This window comes from Achroia grisella, unplaced genomic scaffold (assembly GCF_030625045.1).
Source record: "Achroia grisella isolate CSIRO2021 unplaced genomic scaffold, CSIRO_AGI_Agris_v1 utg1061, whole genome shotgun sequence".
Taxonomy (NCBI): Eukaryota; Metazoa; Arthropoda; class Insecta; order Lepidoptera; family Pyralidae; genus Achroia; species Achroia grisella.
The window spans coordinates 1,141,506-1,161,843 of record NW_026712565.1 but is presented as its reverse complement, the minus strand read 5'-3'; the positions used below and the strand labels follow the sequence as shown (position 1 = coordinate 1,161,843).

The following is a 20,338-nucleotide window of genomic DNA, read 5'->3' as shown; positions in this document are numbered from 1 at the left end:
TGTACCTTTTTCTGTATACGACTATTTATACTAAGACTGACACATTGCAAAAATATGATGAGCGTGACAGTGGCCTTCACCCGAACAAGAATAGAACTTAGAACCCGTTGCCAACCGGTTTCGTAAGATTCACATTTGAAGAGATTTAATCTCAAAATTTTCCGAAACGTTTCACCTAAAACGAAGCATCAAACCGGTTTGATAATAGAAGTCAGAATTTCTGCCACATTAATGGGACTGAGCATATAAATACAGCATTTGGATAGTTCATACTGCACTTCCCTTATAAAACTTAAATTAAATCTAAATTTTGAGCTTTTATTGTATGCTCCACACGCGACTTCGTCCGCGTGGAATTTAACTTTATTTTTCTAATATAAAAGTAGCCTAAGTTATTCCTTATTACATCAGCTACCTGCCAATAAAAGTCCCGTCAAAATCGCTCCAGCCATTTCAGAGATTAACCAGCACAAACTAACAGACAGAGAAAATTTGTAAAAAATGTTATTTTGGTGTATGTACCGTATTTATATTCATATGCATCTAGTAAAAACCGGTTATTTCAATATTACAAACAGACACTCCAATTTATTTATATGTATAGATGGGCAGTATGCTAGTTTGTCACCGTCGTAGTATAAAAAAAAATATATTAAAAAGTTCCACACAATTCATGATTCATATGGAAGACTTGAATTTTGTATGACATAATAGGTGATGTTCTTTTATTTCCAGTTACTGATTATCTTAAAAAAATATATTGTTTTGTTTAATTCCGTGCGTACAACTATTCAGTGTGGGAACCTGGTCACCAGTACTGAATGCGTTACATTTCCTATTAGTGATCAAAATCTGATAATCAAATCTGACAGTAATTGAATCTACAACCGTGACATATGTTTCACTTCTTAACGAGGCAATATATTCGGATATAGCTTAGAAGCCGTAGCCTGCGACTACGAATTAAAAAAAAATATAAAACCATTAAGTAATAAGAAATGGACTTAACACAAAATAAAACCAAATTCGATAAAATACGACACAGATACAATCAATTCAAGCCACTGCAAGGTCTGCAAGATTTTTCCTGCCAGATTTAAATTAACTTATGATTTAAGTGTTTAAATTTATTTATTTATTCAAGTATAACATAAGTAAAATATAATATTTACAAGTAAATTAATTACTGTGTTTTAAAAGGCAGGACAATTTTATGAGCACACAGAGCTGTATATTCTACATATAGAATAGAAGAATAGAAAATCATTTATTCAAATAAACTTAATTTAAGCACTTTTGAATAGTCAACAATTTTTTTTTAATATATCGCTTATTTGGAAAGCTGTCTCATCAAAAGAAGAATAAGCAAGAAACTTGTGTGTTGCTCTTTTAAACAATCCTTGTAAGTTCACATTTCACAAGTCGAAACGTGTGAATACAAACTACCAACCAGCACTAATTTATTTAGGCTCAAATATAAAAACACAATAAGATTAAATCAGTCGTAGTGATAAGAGCAGACCCTAGAAGCAGCACTCGTTCACGAGCATGACGAATCGGTAATAGAATACTACATGAATAAAGATATTTTGATCTGATTTGATTTAACAAAATGAATAAGAAAGTTTATGAGAAAACAGACTGTAAGTATTTCGAAAAGCGTGTATGAAATGTAAACTTTATTATTATTAGTATTTTAGTTCATTGATAATAAAATACTTCTGTACGAATTGTTATGTCGCTAACGTATGCTCACACCTCACTTACGGGTGTCGCATCTTTTTTTAGATTTCAGCGAACGTTTTAATAGGATGAGTCGAACCGACTCAGTTGCGTTACGTTAGGCGCGCGCACTACTGTAAGTTTTAATATAATTAAAAGAAAAAAACTACTAAAAGAACTTCACCAAATCCGAAATGTCACTGGCTGGTTATAAATTAGCAAAAGCCAAAAACAAAACTGGTCCTTAAAAATAAAAAAACTGACGATTTCAAATTTCGAATACCGCGGCGCGTTCCAGTGAAGTGCATTTCGTTTCGTGAAGTTGTTTAAGTTTAAGTAAAAAGTGTATACGATATACTGCTGAATGTTTGTTAAATGTGATAAGTGATAAAATAGTGTTATTCTGAATACTCGTGAAAAAGGAATGTGACCAAGGCGCGACGATGCTATTAATACAAATTGTTTCTACAACATTTATAAAAGCTTGTAACGGAATGTGATACACTTGCGACATATTTTTCTATAAAATATAACTAAAGCGCGCGACAGTTTTTACGTTAAATTTCAATAGAATAGAATCATCTTTATTCAAATATTCTTAATACAAGCGATTTTGAATAGTCATGTAACATTTTTTTTTCTATTACTCATTCGAAAACTCGACTAACCACAAGAATATAAACCAAAAAAATTTGCGTGTTGCCTCTTTTGGTATATGCACCATTTACATTATTAATTACTAGCTATTCGCCCCGGCTCCGCTCGGGTGAACATGTATTATACATATAAACGTTCCTTCGAATCATTCTATCTATTACAGAAATCTCTAACTAGAATCTTAAAGATTTAAGCATATAGGGACGGACAGACAGCGAGAGCAACTTTATTTTATACTATGTAATGCTGTGCATTAAAGTTACATAAATAAATAATTGGTACCCTACTCCTTAGGAGTAACAGCACATAAGAACAATGTATGAATAGGAATATCAGATATATTATATATGACGGGCTTGTTGATCTAACGGTTTAACACACCGCTTTACTTCTGATGGTCGCGGGTTCGAGTCCTCGAACATTTATATTCATGAGTATGATTGTTTGTATCGGTCTCGGTGTATTCTATGTGTGTATTTACAAAAAAAATACATAAGTGTTTACATCAGTTGTCTAATACCCATAACACAAACTCTGTTTACCGTGGGACTATATGGCGCCATTTTAATTGTTCAGGATTATTCATTTATTTATATCAGATATATATATTATATTCAGGCGCGTGAAATTTATAGCCTATAACTTATTCTGATGTATAAGCTATATTACAGTAAAGTTTGATTAAAATCCGTTCAGTATTTTTTGCGTGAAAGAGTAACAAACATCGATCCATACTCACAAACTTTCGCGTTTGTAATATTAATAAGATTTTATGTACATCGAATCCATATTTATATCTATATACATGAATACGCACTAGTGTGCGTATTCATGTATATAGATATAACGGATTTTAATCAAACTTTACTATGTTACTATGTTCATAAAACGTAATACCGTTCTTGTATATAGGGGACAGCTACTGCATCCCATTAGGATTGCAGTCAACTCATTTACCATTCCAGTTAACGCAATAATCAAACGATCTATGTTTTTTATTTCTTTATTAATATTTTTGTCTATGACGTTTGATATGGATACTTACAAGTGTATGCAACCTCTTTGCTACATTACATTTTATTACTTTTTAAAATAAGAACGCAGAACACTCGAATTTTAAATGTGTCATTCTGAAGTGAATCATTGGAGAGAAATATGGCTGTATGGGCGCAGTTCTCTTTGCCTTTCCAATGAAGGATAAACAGAACCAAAAAAAAAATCATTGGAGGGAAAATGCAAATCCTTTTTTATTGTCATAAGAACAAAAGGATAGTAGTACAAACATTTATAAATTCGAAAGTGTATGTCTGTACCAATTTAAAAATGAATCTGTATTTTAATAATCAACAATTTGAGAAGCATAAAAGCTGAGTTTCTTGTCAGTTCTTTTTAGCTCGAAAGCACTCCGAACTGAAGATAGATTTGACATATCATAAGAGTGTGTAATAGACCTACATGAATAGAGATCTTTTGATTTGATTTGATGTCAGATACCTTTTCATGACTCAATGAAATTTGACATGAATAATGAATATATCTCGAGAATGGACATAACTATTTTTTATCTAAAAACAGCTGAAATTGCGAGTGATTGCATAAATAAAAAAAGTAGGCATGTCGATGAAGACAGCTGGCGAGTGACCGCACTTTGTCATGAAAAATGTCGTGATTAATAACAAGTGAACGATAAAAAACTAAAATATCGTACGACTTCTTAACAGCTGAATTATAGCGTAATGTAGTGTAGCCAAGAGGAGTAGTGTTGGAACACATAAATAACGGTTATTAACGTATAACGTTTGTAATAAAACGATCATAACTGTTAAATATCGGTAGTTGTATAAACGGTACGATATTCATGACGTTTTTAGAGATTTATTATTTTTTAATTTGATCTTTTACGGCCTGGGTGGTCTAGCGGTTTAGCACACTGCTTTACTTCCGATGGTCGCGGTTTCGATTACTTACATGATGCGGACATTATAGTCAGTGGTATGATTGTTTGTTTATTAGGGAATTTTATATGAATATTATATATGTACTTATAAAAAAATGTATTTAAGTATTTCTATCAGTTGTCTTATTAGACAATAGCTTATAGATTATGTATTCACAATTATTGCCTGGGATTATAATAATATGTAGAATATTTTGCATAACGACATCTAGTCCATAACATAACATAAGGAGAGCTTGTGTTATGGGTACTAGAAAATTGATACAAAATATCAGATTTTTTTTAAATGCATACATAATATACATAAAAACACCCACACAGAACAACTATACACTAATACAATTGAATCGAACCCGTGCCATTGTGGATGGTCGCTAGAGTACCGAGATCACAACACTGCAATAGGTCAACTCGATGTACTATATATCATTATTTTTTTATTAATATTCATTAAAATTATTTTACTTCTTGTAATCATATATTGAACAATTTTCAATCAATAATATAAATAAAAAACGTTTTCTCTTGTGTCTGTTATTATCAGAAGAAGGTTCTTATCAAAGAAAACATTAAACAAGTTGTAGGGAATTATTATTTTTATTAAATATACCAATGCTAACTTAATAAACAATTTTGTCGCGTCAATAATATTATAAAAAAATATGAAATAGCTGTTGGTTATTCCTTCTTCTATCATATATTTCAGTTACATACTCTTCTTGGTCATTCCCTTACTGAGGATCGCGACTCTACATCTATCTTGTCGACCAGCTGTCACCATCCATTGCGCTCGGACGCCTGATGTAGTGCGGCGCTGAGTTATGTTCAGCTGACTGGATATCTGGTCTGACCATCGTATGGGACTTCGATCTCGAGGTCTTTTACCCTCTATCTTCCCTACCTATCAGTTACGTAATTAAAAAATGAAAATTTATTCGCAGGTGCGCCGCCATAGATTGAGAAAATTAGGCATAATCGTGGGAAACTGCAAGATGCCACAGTTTTTCAAGTGAACGGTAAGATTTATTGCATTTCTTGTTGCCCGCAGTCCATATATTTCAGTTCGTTATGTTTGAGCGTTTTCGCCCGAAAAAACTTCGAGTAAGACCAACCCTCAGTTTATGTACTGGAATTTCCACTTGATTTATCATTTATACCTCCCTAATATTTTTCTGTTACGTTGAATAATGACTTTAACTCTTGATATATTATTATTCTCGGAGACTGTTCGTATTCTCTTCATATTTTAGATGTTGAAATATTTGATGGCTAATAGCTAGTATTTCATATTCGTACAACTAAACTGTTTATCTGAACTGATCTATCATTATAAGTATATCATTTTTAGTTTATGGCGGATAAATTAAAAGTTACTAAAAATATTTTTTTTTATATTAAAAGGTCATTTGTATAATACAAAAATACAAATAGGTAAGACTATTTCAACTGTCTAGCAGCTTGCTATGGGAATAGATAAATTCTAAAATACTAAAAACATGCCACAGGTAGTTTTTATAAAGACGTCTGAGTGGGTGAGGCATAACGTTATTTCCATTTCAATTTCATAATAAAATCTGCTTTTAAAATAAAATGTTTATTTCACATATTTAAAATCAAGTTATCAGATAAATAATGGAACACCAAATAATAAATATAAAGGACTGTACTTTATAAAAAAACAAAATGTCTTCACAATAATTGTACTCGTACTTGTACTAAGTTATCATGCCTCCTTCACCTGTAATTACATTTCTGTCTCAGTGATACTACTCATGCATTATCATTCTAGAGTACTAATATGTCACACCTCCTTATCCTGTAATTTCATTTTATGTTTGATTGATACCACATATGCATTGTCATTCTGAAGCACTAAGATGTCCACACCTCCTTCTCCTGTAATTTCATTTTATATTTGATTGATACCACATATGCATTGTCATTCTGGGGTACTAAGATGTCACACCTCCTTCTCCTGTAATTTCATTTTATGTTTGATTGATACCACTTATGCATTGTCATTCTGGAGCACTAAGAAGTCACACCTCCTTCTCCTGTAATTTCATTTTATGTTTGATTGATACCACTTATGCATTGTCATTCTGAAGCACTAAGATGTCACACCTCCTTCACCTGTAATTAAATTTTATGTTTGATTGATACCACATATGCATTGTCATTCTGGGGTACTAAGATGTCACACCTCCTTCTCCTGTAATTTCATTTTATGTTTGATTGATACCACTTATGCATTGTCATTCTGAAGCACTAAGATGTCACACCTCCTTCACCTGTAATTAAATTTTATGTTTGATTGATACCACATATGCATTGTCATTCTGGGGTACTAAGATGTCACACCTCCTTCTCCTGTAATTTCATTTTATGTTTGATTGATACCACTTATGCATTGTCATTCTGGAGCACTAAGATGTCACACCTCCTTCACCTGTAATTTAATTTTATGTTTGATTGATACCACTTATGCATTGTCATTCTGAAGCACTAAGATGTCACACCTCCTTCTCCTGTAATTTCATTTTATGTTTGATTGATACCACTTATGCATTGTCATTCTGAAGCACTAAGATGTCACGCCTCCTTCTCCTGTAATTTCATTTTATGTTTGATTGATACCACATATGCATTGTCATTCTGGGGTACTAAGATGTCACACCTCCTTATCCTGTTATTTAATTTTATGTCTGATTGATACCACTTATGCATTGTCATTCTGTAGCACTAAGATGTCACACCTCCTTCACCTGTAATTTCATTTTATGTTTGATTGATACCACTTATGCATTGTCATTCTGGAGTACTAAGATGTCACACTTCCTTATCCTGTTATTTCATTTCTATGTCTGATTGATACCTCTCACACGTTGTCATTCTGGAGCACTAAGATGTCATACCTCCGAATTCTGTAATTCCCTGCCATATCTTACCCTGCCTTCCAAATATTTCTCACTAAACAAGCTTGTCAGCTGAAACAGGTACCAAAAAAGATTTAGAATCTATCTCTGTTAATGAAACGAGAATTATTCGACCAATATCTTCCTACATAGTGAGAATATAAATTCAAAATATTTTTATTCATGTAGGTCTATTACAAACTTTTATAATATATCAAATCTATTGTCAGTTCGGAACGATTTCAAGATGAGAAGAACTGACAAGAAACTCAGCTCGTATTCTTTTCCAATAATTGTTGTACATGTTTACAATAATACAGATTCATTTTTAAATTCAAGTTTAGACTAATTAATCGACCGATACCTTCCTACGTAGTTAACTGACTTATGTATGTATGTATACATATGTCTTACAGAGAGATGTACGAACTACAGCAATATATTTGTCACGGATTATACACTAGTACAAGATACATCACGTGATCCGTAACAGTGATTCAACGTACTGGCACACCTGCGACTTCCGTATCTTACCTGCCCTCAATTTATCGCCTATGCATTAAATATACGGCGTATATTTTTAGATCGAATAGCAGACGTGAGAAAGGTTATTCTTAAAATAGAGCAGAGTGATTGTTTCGAATGTGTAACTCGATATATCGGTACTGTGATCGATGGTATCGGTATTTTACTGTTATATGTATAACGTACCAGTTTTTTTGCCTGGTCATCCCTAATATTGGTGTAACTTTATTATATAATCCCGAGAATTCGTAAACTGACATCTATTTATAGTGATCAAGAGACAACAACAAGTAAAGCATCTGTACAACGCCATCTGTTATTTGATTCATTAATTAATTAATAAAATATGTAACCCAATAATATATGAACATATGTATGGTTCAGTTATTTATATAATAAATGATTTTATATAACCTAAATTACATACATGATTTTGTATATAATAACATATCAATTTACTATATACCATATGTACATTTCGTATATTAAAAAATATCAAAACTATACTGTGAATCCAGAGTTTACTTTTCTCATACAATATCCATTCTCTTTTTTATATCTTAAATATACAAAAAAATTATCGATTTTGATGATTTGAATTGAATGAATGATTCGGCATTAAATAATACATACCACCGTAAATTTTCACCGTTCAACCATCAATTCCTATTTTTAATGTTGATAATTATTTATGGTAAAACGTAACATTAATTTATATGGCAAGAAAACGTTTTTGGGACAGCTTATCAGTTATTACTAAAGAATGTTTAAAATACGTTCAAAAAGTACGTGTTATTTTATTTTTACACATAATAAAACATACAATTTATGTTACAAATTAACATCCACTGTTTTTATTGTCTATTTAACATTTGTAAAACTAATACTTGCCGTCCAATTATTTGTTTGAACGCGCGCCAACACTATTGCGACCGAGAAATGCCAACCTTCGAATCTTAACACGTTATTGGATTATCCGATAGATTGGATATCAAAATTCGTTTTACAATGTTGGCAACATGTGCCTATCTATTGCTATCAAATTGTTGAAGGTTATGGCGGTCTACGGTGGTCAGTTTTGCTGATGGTCGCGGGTTCGATTCCTCCCACAACACAAACATTTGTATGCATGAGTATTTGTATCGGTCTGGGTTTATATATATGTATATATTTACGCAAAAAAAATTCTATGTATTGGTATCAGTTATCTAGTACCCATAACACAAGCTTTAGCTAGGTTAACTTGAGTCTAGATGGCGCTGTGTTAAATGTTATGAGATTATTATTATTTATATATATATATATATACTTCTCAAAAGAAAAACCTTCAATTCAATACATACTCCCATGCCTAACTTATGGCTGCGAAACTCGGGCCTTGACCAAGGCTCATAGCGCAAAATTAGCCACCTGCCAAAGGGCTATGGAGAGAAGTATGATCGGAGTACGAAGACTGGACCGGGTAAGGAACAGTGATCTTAGGTTGAGGACGAAAGTAACAGATATATTGTCAAAAATAGACCAGCAGAAGTGGCGATGTACTGGCCACATGATGCGAGATACTAGGGAAAAATGGAGTAGAAAAATAACAGAATGGTATCCTAGAGAAGGAAAAGAGAAAGAGGGGAAGGCAGATGATGAAATGGGAAGATGAGTTGAAGTCAACTGTGGGCACAAAATGGAGAAGAGTTGCACAGGATAGGGGTCAGTGGAAGTCGCTGGAGGAGGCCTATGCCAAAAGGCACACTGAAATTAGAGACATATTATAAAAAAAAAAAAGAATTTGTATACTATAGTTAAAAATAAAATAATTGTAAATTTCAGAATAAATGGCTTATTATTATATACTTCTAATATAGTGTTACAGTAACCCTTTGCAACCTATATTAGTAGTGTAGGGTTATTCCTTAATCTCACAGAACAATTCACACAGCGCCATATTGTCCCAAGGTAAGCACAGCTCGTGTTATTGGTACTGGACAAATGATATAAATACACAAATACATTTTTTTGGTTAAACACATACATAATATATATTGAAAAAACCTAGACCAAAACAAACCAACATACTCAAGAAAAAAAATACAAATATTTGTACCGCACGAGGAATTGAACCCGCGATCGGCTGCTTTTATTTTAGAAATTATATTTTGCTTTATTAATCAAAATAAAATTTCTAAAATATTAGCTTTTAAGTTCATTAAAAGCATTAAGTAAAGTTTTGCCGAATAAAATTTCTAACAAAAATGTTTAATTCCATGTGGACGAATTCGCGGCTAACAGCTAGTGAATAATAAAATCTCTATACTACACTAATAGAATCGTAGCTTGTATCTCTAAGAGATCTTTGAGTGTGTCACATATAAAAAGATAATAATGAAATATTCTCGCGCGGACAAGACCCGATATAAAAGGCTGTTTGAACGGACAACCGTCTGCTGTCAGACCTTCATCGTATTAGAAAAAAAACATGCAATTTCCTTTTTATACTGAAAGTAACATATTTGACCGTTATTTGAGACATCACGGGAAACAGTTTTTTAAATTTGGAATTTATTTTGTAACAGGACAAAGTTCTGTTCAAATTTGAATTCCAAATTTAAAATACCATATACATTCCAAATTCATTTATTCATAAATACGGACTAAAAATTAATGATAATCATACAGTACAGACAAAATATAAATAAAATATCCATACGACACTATCTACTTTCTATTGCTAAATTAATCAGTAAAGTAACATAATATGGTATATGGATAAATATTAACAAAAATAATTATTTTATTCCACCAAGACGTCGTCACCTCAATACTCCTATTATTTCCAATATCTTTAAGATTTATATATACTAGCGACTCGGCCCAGCTTCGGTTTATACATATATTATACATGTATAAACCTTTCTCTTGAATTACTTAATCTATTTAAAAAAATCCGCTTCAAAATGCATTGCGTAGTTTTAAAGATTTAAGCATACATAGAGACGGACAGACAGCGACAGCGACTTTGTTTTATACCATCTAATGAAGATGAATTGTTAAATGATGGTATAATTTCTAATATATTAATGAAACCTTTATTTAAAGCAAAACATAAACAGATAAACGGACATTTTATGACTTCGTAGAAAGGGCATCAGTAATGCTAGAAAGTGCCAGGATGAAATTAGATCACTTAGCCTATTGTGATGATTACTCCAAAACAAATCCACAATGGTTTCGTAAGAATAACGTGAAGGTCAGGGGTACATAAAATTTGTTAAAATGTAAACCTATTAGGTCGGCTGCAAACTTCTGAAAACCATCTTTTAATTTAGAAGGAATTAAAGTACAAAATATGCTGTCAAATTACAAACTGTCTCGCTTTCGCAATTAAATTCAAAAGTTATTTCTGCGTGTAGGAAATTTAGTCACCATTTTTCGTATTATTTTTATTTTTTCTTTCTTTCTATAGATTCAATAACTAGAAAGAAATTCAAAAAGCAAAATTGTATTTTTTTAAAACATATTATTATTATTGTTTACGTATTTAGTTATCTATATCTAGCGTTGGGAAACTCTTTTAGCATAAAAACATTTATATTTAGCATAAAAACATTTAAGGGTTATTTCTATTCTATAATTTAAATGTTTTTTTTAATAACCCATAATTTTTTTTTATGTCAACTTACTGTCGCTACTATTACTATCAAAATGATTATCCTGTCATAAATTTTAATAGAATATATGTTTACAACATCTAGCCTGAAATTAAAAACTCATACATGAACATCTGTTACCACTAACATTCCCCCACTCGAATAAACGAAATATCTTCTTTGAAAAGTATACACTATATCCTGAGGAAATAAAAACCATCGCTCCTAAGAATATCCTTCAATTCTCGTCACTAACTGACTGATAGGTAGCGAATTTCTCCTTTGGAAAGATTACACTCTCTTAAATTTATAATTTGCAGTTATATACCAAGAGAGAACTGACATGTCTAGGTAGCGAACTTTGAAAATGGCGAACACAATAGATCTATGCAGGTCGCAGTGTTACAGGTTAGCACCCGACAAAGCCCAAAAACGAATAAAAAAAAATACCGTTCGACAATTAAAGTTAAAGATTTAAATCGTTGTATACACATGTCAGCCTTTGAAAGTCTGAAGAGGACGGACACTAATGGGTTTCTAAGAGACAGTATCACGCACATTAAAATTCCATTGTACAAGCCGCATTCCAGCCACTTGGGAAATACTGAAATTTTTAGTAAAAGGCAGATTTAAAGGTACCTCTTGTGGCACTCTGAAATCTAATTTCTATAAATAAATAGCAGAGTGCAAGAATGAAACTATACTGTACGTACATATATTTTCAAATTAGGTGTTATTTGCCATTTCATCACTTAATGAATTTGTATTATTACCATGTGTGAGACTACAAATATTCAGTGCGGAGATCTGACCACCGTTACTGGAAACATACGTTGAATTCGCAGTATGATCACTGAACAGTCAACACTAGGTTGCCAAGTTACATCCGAACTCTATTCAATGTCTGATGATGCCTCGTTCAGAGATGTAACATGTGTCGAAATATGGGTGTAGACTTAGAATTCAAACTACATAGTCCATATTACAAATAGTTTATAGACTAACATACATATGAAATAATAATAAAATATACTATATATAATATACATAAACTAAACATAAACATACTGACGATAGCAATCTGCCTATATACCATCCCCTTTAACCAGTAATCTTCAGGGTAAATCTTAAAGATAATTTTTTTAGAAACTTTGAATGCCATATTTATTTAATCAACTGCCTAAAAATCAGTTTCAAGCTTCTAGCTTTAAAAATGACGATACTTACATACACCCTTTCATCTTCGCTTTCAACCCCTCACAACTCTCTTTTTGCATTAAAAAGTACCCTATGTATTTTCTCAGGGCCTAGACTATTTGTGTACCAAATTTAATTTAAATGGGTTCATTTGATTTAAATCTTTTTAGTAATTTTGGCGTGAAAGCGTGACAGGTAGAGAGACAGAGTTGCTTTCACATTTATAATACTAGTAAGGATTTATATTTGAACCGTAAAAAATTAGAATAGAATAGAATAGAATAGAAAATCATTTATTCAAATAAACTTTATTTAATCACTTTTGAATAGTCAACATTTTTTTAAATCTACCGCTTATTCGGAAAGCTGTCCCATCACAAGAAGAATAAGCAAGAAACTTGTGTGTTGCTCTTTTAAACAATCCTTGTAAGTTCACATTTTACAAGTCGAAACGTGTGAATACAAACTACCAACCAGCACCAATTTATTTAGGCTAAATATAAAAACACAATAAGATTAAATCAGTCGTAGTGATAAGAGCAGACCAGTCCCTACAAGCAGCGCTCGTTCACGAGTATGACGGATGAGCCAGCCATCACTGCGCTCGACCATATTTTAAGGAGCCCAATGACCCGGCCCACCACGCCGCCACATGTCTGGACATTTTAGTCATTACTCTGCACCACCCATGGTGGACCGGTAGGTAATGCGTCATGGCATTAAGTCCGTCATATTTGAAATTGTAATTGAAATTATACGAATGCATTAAAGTTGTAGGTAATAAAATAAATAATATTTAAACTTCGAATTCGAGTTAATTGCTATAATCCGACTTGTAGGAGGGTAGGAGAAAGTTCTCGAAACTTCTACTGTATTTGAAGAGTTCAAACATCAACATTTAATACACCATCATTCCCCTCCCACGACACCCTAAATACGTGAGCCGTAGGTGTTGCAAATTCCAAATATTTATAATGATATCCCGAAATACTGTCGCCTACACAAATTGACATAAGAGAGTTTGACGTGTATACTGTTGAATCAGCTATTTTCTGAAAAAACTTACGCAGTATTCTTATTAAGTAACAATAAATTATTTACAATAATAATGATTAGAAGTCGTCGTAGTCTTATCGTTTATTAATCCGACTCCCATGAGGTCGTGAGTTCAAATATAACCGAGTTAAAAAAAAGTGTGTTAATTTCTATTTCTGTAAGGCAGAAGCATTGTGAATACAATGTTTGATATGTATGTACATATGAAGTATTGTATTCACAATACCTGGATATGTACATACATATCACTCAAAGAAATACACTGCAAAATATGGATTTCGCTGTTTATTTCTGAATCCATGGCCGCCATCTCGGATTAGTGTGGTTAAGCACATTCCTTTACTTCCGATTATCGCAGATTGATTTCTCGCAAGGTGCAAAAAATTGTTTTCATTTGTATGATTTTTTGTATCGGTCTGTGTAGTTTCTATTTATATTATGTATGTATTTAATATATATATATATAAATATATCTATGTATTTATATAACTTGTCTAGTATCCATAACACAAACTCTGATTTGTCTTGAAATATTATTATTATAAACTGATACATATTTGCGGTGCTGACAATATTTGAACTCGCAACGATTGGGTCTAACTCCTATAGTGAAACGACTTTTTTTTTTAATTCGAGAATCTCTTTGATGTACTCTATGCTTTAGCGTTTACGGTCGCTTCAGCAGAGTTGAGATGGATTTGCAAAGTTACGTTTTTATTAGAAGTATAATTTGGATAACGTTATTGTAATATACACATTTTTATAAATATAAGTGAAACAACTAGGCTCCGTCGTTCTCCGTTCATTTCTCATAAAACATAATACAAGCTTCGTGTTTACTAGACTGAAACCAATACACTAAAAGGGTAAATGAATCCTACTATATTTTAGAGCCAAAAAAAGCGGTTTCCACTGTTTCCAGGCACAGAGCGTAACTTAAGTCCAAATGAGATACGAAAGTACGTAGCCAAGCCCAGCCTACCGCTTTCACCCTAATCCACAGAAGTTATTCTGTTGACATTTTCTTTATATTTATGCGGTTGAACCTGTAGTGAATTCCTTTATTTATTTAAATGGTAATTTTGGGGATCTGAATTTTTATGTTTTTATAAACTCATTCCATTTTGCCGACTTACTGAATAATTTTAACGAGGATATTTATATGGAAATAAAATAAATTTTCTATTTTCATGACTATAATTTTAGATGAGATTACCAGACGAATAGTCGACTGTCAATATTGTGATGAATGCAACACTTAACATGTCCACATTTGGGTGAAAATATTTGAATTAAATATAGGAGGAATCCATCAACATACTCACACATAGTAATATAAAAACTAAAACCAAAAAATATCTATTATATAAAATATTGTACAATCATCATATTATAATTCACACCGCTCAATCCAGACCCAAGCTAAGCAGAGCTTGTGTTATGGGTACTAGACAACTGATATAAATACACGTATACATTTTTTTGTAAATAAATACATATTATACATAGAAAACACCCAGACCGATATAAACAATCATACTTATGAATATTTGAGCTGAGCTAGGAATCGAACCCGCGACCAACAGAAATAAGGCGGTGTGCTAAACACAAATGTTAAAATTCAAATAAAAACAATTACATACTCTATTTACAAATACATGTCAGTGGACTCGACTGACGTTATTGTACCTGAGTCCAATTAGAGTCTAAAACATTCAGGGTTTCCTTCGAACTAACAATTATTTTTAAAAATTTGACCCCACAATTTAGTTAGACTAGAATCACATATGAATACAATACGATAAAAGATTTATATATACAAACATTTGTATTACACAACACAAAAGGGAAAACTAGTGTACATTCAAAAACTTAATAAAGCTATGAAAGGATATGAAAAATTCAAACAATAAGAACTGAAACAAAAGAAATGGGTCGCTTTATTCGGCCCCTTAACAAATATTAATGTCTTTGAAAAGTTCGCAAACAGAATTTACTTGAAAACTAAACTTATCTCGGCTATTGTTATTACTTCTTTCGTTTGCTTAATTTGTATTCGGGTATTCAAGGATCCTTGCTCTATTTTAAATAGCTTATTGTAGGCTGAGTCCGTGAAGCCATACCCAATAACAATAACAATTATATCCCTTAATTTATTCAGTGTCATCTAGTCCCAAAGTGAGTCGAGCTTGTGTAACGAGTACTAAGTAACCGATACAAATACTTAGATGCGTTTGTTTTACAAAATTATTTAACGTTTGTTTAATTTGAATTGACACACAAATAAAAATATTACAGTCTATCGATGGCCTCGGTAGTTTAGCGGTTTAGCACATCGCTTTATTTCTGGCCGCGGGTTCGATTCCTCGCACATTACGGTACATTTTGCAAATATTTGCATTCATAAATATGATTATTTATATCGGTCTGGGTATTTTGTATGTATATTATATAAGTATTTACAAACGCTGTTTAGCTTGGGATTAGATGGTACTGTGTGAATAGATCCTAAGATATAATTATTATTTAAAAATATCGCAGCCCGGAAGACGTCCACTGGTGGACATAGGCCTCCCCCAAAGATCTCCACGACGATCGGTCCTGCGCTGCTCGCATCCAATGCCTTCCCGCGATCTTGACCAGATCTTGACGCGATGATGATGATGATGATGATGATGATTTAAAAATATTATTATACATGAATCGAAGACTGATTTTATTAAAGTTAAATCAATCGGACAATACGCCAGTTATAATTAATACAATAAAATAAATAAATTAAAAACAAATTACAACTCCCCGTAACATATCCATTAAAAACGCAATTTACTATTTCGTAACCTGGGTAAGATCCCACACGTTAATTCTAATAATAACGAAATGAATACATACTATTCATATACCATTCAAACTTGTCTCCAATTTCCACCGAAAGGCGTTATTTCAAAAGTCTATTCAATCTTCATGAATAAGAGCAAGTAAGTTTGTTTGTGAGTTAGTCGCGCAAGAGTTTTGCTCCTCGGATAATAATATAACAACGTTTGGTTCTAACTAGATAATGCAATTTGGTACAGAACACGAATAAAGTACAGTGAGCCCCAAAGTTCTTAATTTGGAGGCGGCATTCTGCTTTTGATCTTAGTTTAGGTTATGTTAGCAAAATCAAGGAAGCCCTAATGAGAATTTGGTGAGGTTGTTTATCAAAATATGAACAGGTCGATAGATTAGTATTAATTAGTTTAATAAGATTAGTCTAATAAGAATAATGCTGAGTATTCTCAGCATATTTATACATATAATTAGTAAAAAAAAATGGGATCTTACCACTTTTATTTTTATTGAGTTCCCAACAAAACTCAGCTATCAATAAAAACCATGGACTATGGGACCTCATTCTATGATTTTTAATAATTATACGTATAAATAATGATCGCGTCAAATTTAAAACAAAATTTTCTCATACTGAGAATAACATTTATTTCGGAAAACTTAATACCTAACATTTTATCCATAACTAGTTACTCGCCCCGGCTTCGCACGGATGTACATGTATTATATGTATATATAAACCTTCCTCTAGAATAACTCGGTTATCTCTGTTAATCTCTGTTGTAAGTATAAAACAAAGTCGCTGTCGCTGTCTATCCGTCCTTATGTATGCTTAAATCTTTAAAACTACGCAACGGATTTTGAAGCGGTTTTATTAATAGATAGAGTGATTCAAGAGGAAGGTTTATATATATAATACATGTACACCCGTGCGAAGCCGGGGCGAGTAGCTGGTTATTATATATATTTTTATAATATTTTTCTTACAATATATTGTAACAAATATTGAAGAACATAAAACAAATGACAATCGTAGTCGTGAGAACACACCATTCTATATTGGAATATTATGAAATAAATTATTGAAGAAGTTTTAATACTTATTTTTGTTGGAGTTTCCAACAATGGTAGTAATTTTTAGTTTATACTAGATGTACTCGCGACTTCGTCCGCGTGAAATTTAACATTTTGCTAAAAAAAAAAGAATTTTTATAAAATGAAAGTAGCCTAAGTTACTCCTTATGCTACCTGCCAAAAAAAGTCCAGTCAAAACCGGTCCAGCCATTTCAGAAATTAGCCGGAACAAACCGACAGACAGTCAAATAAAAATTAAAAAAAAAATATTTTGATGTATGTACTGTATTTATATTCATATGCATGTAGTAAAAAACGGTTATTTCAATATTACACTCCAATTTTATTTATATGTATAGATAATATGTAGTAATACTGATAATATATGACAAAAGAAAATAATAAATACCATAACAAAAATTACACATATATATGTATGTGTTAGTGCGCGAGTGTATACGAGTTTGTAATATATTTAGGTGTAGATGGTAAAAGATAGAAGGTAAAGCTTTCTGCTCTTTTTCTTATCTAAATCTTCTTAGTTGAATCTTTTTCCGCATCAGCTGTAGAATTAAACAAACAGCTATTATTATTTTTAACACAATATTCATTAGTAATTTAAAGCGAAGCAACACATCGTCGGTTAAATAGAAAAATGGCAGTATTTAAAATGTACATTTATAAGCTAGGCATTTAAAGTGTTTAAATTTATTTAAATTTTTTTTTCCTTTAAAGTTTTAAATTTACACAGAAGTATTACATATATATAATTTTAAAACGATTTAGGTAATGATTAAGACGGCGTGGTTAATTTAATTGACTTATATAAAAGGAGGCAATTCTAGCTTCTAATTTTGAAAAATATAATTTTTTTATTTAATCGACGATACACATTACATTTTTCCCGTTTTTGCCAATTTTTTCATTGCAATTCCCCTCCTAGAGTCTTCCTGTTCAGACTACTAAATTAAATAAATTATGGTCGAATTTCAACCATTGAGCGACGAGTTGAAAAAAAATGGACATAAAATATAAAGCGGTATGAGAAGATAATAAAAGTAGAATATCAGAGGGAACTAAATGATACAGTGAGGACGCTATTATGAATCTAGGACAGAGAGATTATCAACACAGTGAGAAATTCCACATACGCTGCGCTGCGTGGTATTTGCCTATCGAATAGCACAGTACTATATATACGCTTTGTGAAAATGATAGCAGACGCTTTTACATGTCTGTAATTTATGGATTACTAGCTATGCCCGCGGTTTCACTCGCGTTAAATTTCAATAAAAATAGCCTATATGTTATTCTGATGCATAAGCTATATTACTGTAAAGTTTCATCCAAATCCGTTGAGTAGTTTTTGCGTGAAAGAGTAATAAACATCCATACTTACAAACTTTCGCGTTTATAATATTATTAAGATTTAGATGTGTATTTACAATATTATAATTGAATAGGAAATAAAAATGTATGTACATCTTTTAAGATTAATTAGCTGATATGCGAATTAACAACTTCGTCTTTATTGACTTACTTGACATTTATATTTTGCGCATTATATTTCGCCCACTTTACGTAATATATTTTTAAATTATAGCCTATGTATTATTCTGATGGATAAGTTGTATTATTGTAAAGTTCCTTCAAAATTCGTTGAGTAGTTTTAACGCGAAAGAGTAACAAATATCCATCCATAGTGATAAACTTTCGCGTTTATAATATCTATTAAAAAAAACCGCTTCAAAATCCATTGCGTAGTTGTAAAGATTTAAGCATACATAGGCATGGACAGACAGCGACCGCTACTTTGTTTTACATATATGTAATGATATAACCTTATTGACTATAAAATTATTCGTGTTACAACATATTTAACTATAATAATGATAAGAAATATTTGAGGTTTATATACACACATTAACGATTTTATGCAATGTTTATAAAATACATGCTCCAGTAAAGCAATATCCTTTGACACCTAAGTATGGAACGGTAAATTCACACAAAAGTTCCAAACTCGATGGCAGGTTACAGTCGCCACCAGCACATTGTATTACGAGTTAAAATAAGTCAACCGTAACACTGTGTATACGTTTCTTGTCGGTTTTCAATAGAAATAATGAACTTTGCAATTCCTGGCACGGTTCGTTGCTATCGGCTGGTGACTTTTATTTAATTTATATATATAATAAACGTATATAAATACATACATACAGATTATATGTATATTGCTACATATATATTGATAGCCTTGGTAGTTCAGCGGTTTAATGCGCTATCTTATTTCTGATGGTTATGCGTTTGATACAAATATTTATTTTGGTTCTATTTTTATGTTTTATGTATATTTGAAAATAAAATTATGTTTAAGTACAAGTTCTGATTAGTTAGGGCGCTATGATGTTAGCAGGTTCGATTCCTCGTACAGTACAACTATTTGTACTATAAACTCTGGATGTTTTCTACATATGTATCCTGCTCGAAGGACCAGATTATATATGGGATAAGGTTGAATTTTACGTAATGTTTTGAGCAAAGAAACACACGTCTGTTCTGTAGTAAATTTATTTGCAACTAACAATATGTATGTATTTATATCATTTAAAATGTATAATATACATATTCTAGTACTCGTAATACAAGCAAGCTGGATACTAGACGGCGCTGTGTGAATTGTCCTGAGATATTATTATATTTAACTTTAAACAGTATTGTTTCGTTTCGGCATCGTTCTTTTGGTTTTCAATTTACATTTGGGT

At 31.8% G+C, this 20,338-nt stretch overlaps 1 protein-coding gene across 3 annotated transcripts in view; it reads left to right on the top strand.

Annotated features, from left to right (window-relative positions):
* Nucleotides 1–1,831: 1,831 nt before the first annotated feature.
* LOC131852426 (RING finger protein nhl-1) overlaps nt 1,832–20,338 on the top strand; it is a 120,780-nt gene continuing 102,273 nt past the window's right edge. For 2 of the 3 annotated variants that reach the window (XM_059203423.1, XM_059203345.1), the window contains exons 1-2: nt 1,833–1,858; nt 5,278–5,352. The gene's annotated coding sequence lies outside the window, so the exon portion shown is untranslated. Of the gene's footprint in view, nt 1,859–5,277; nt 5,353–20,338 lie in introns of all 3 variants that reach the window. The other variant, XM_059203128.1, reaches the window with a different exon arrangement.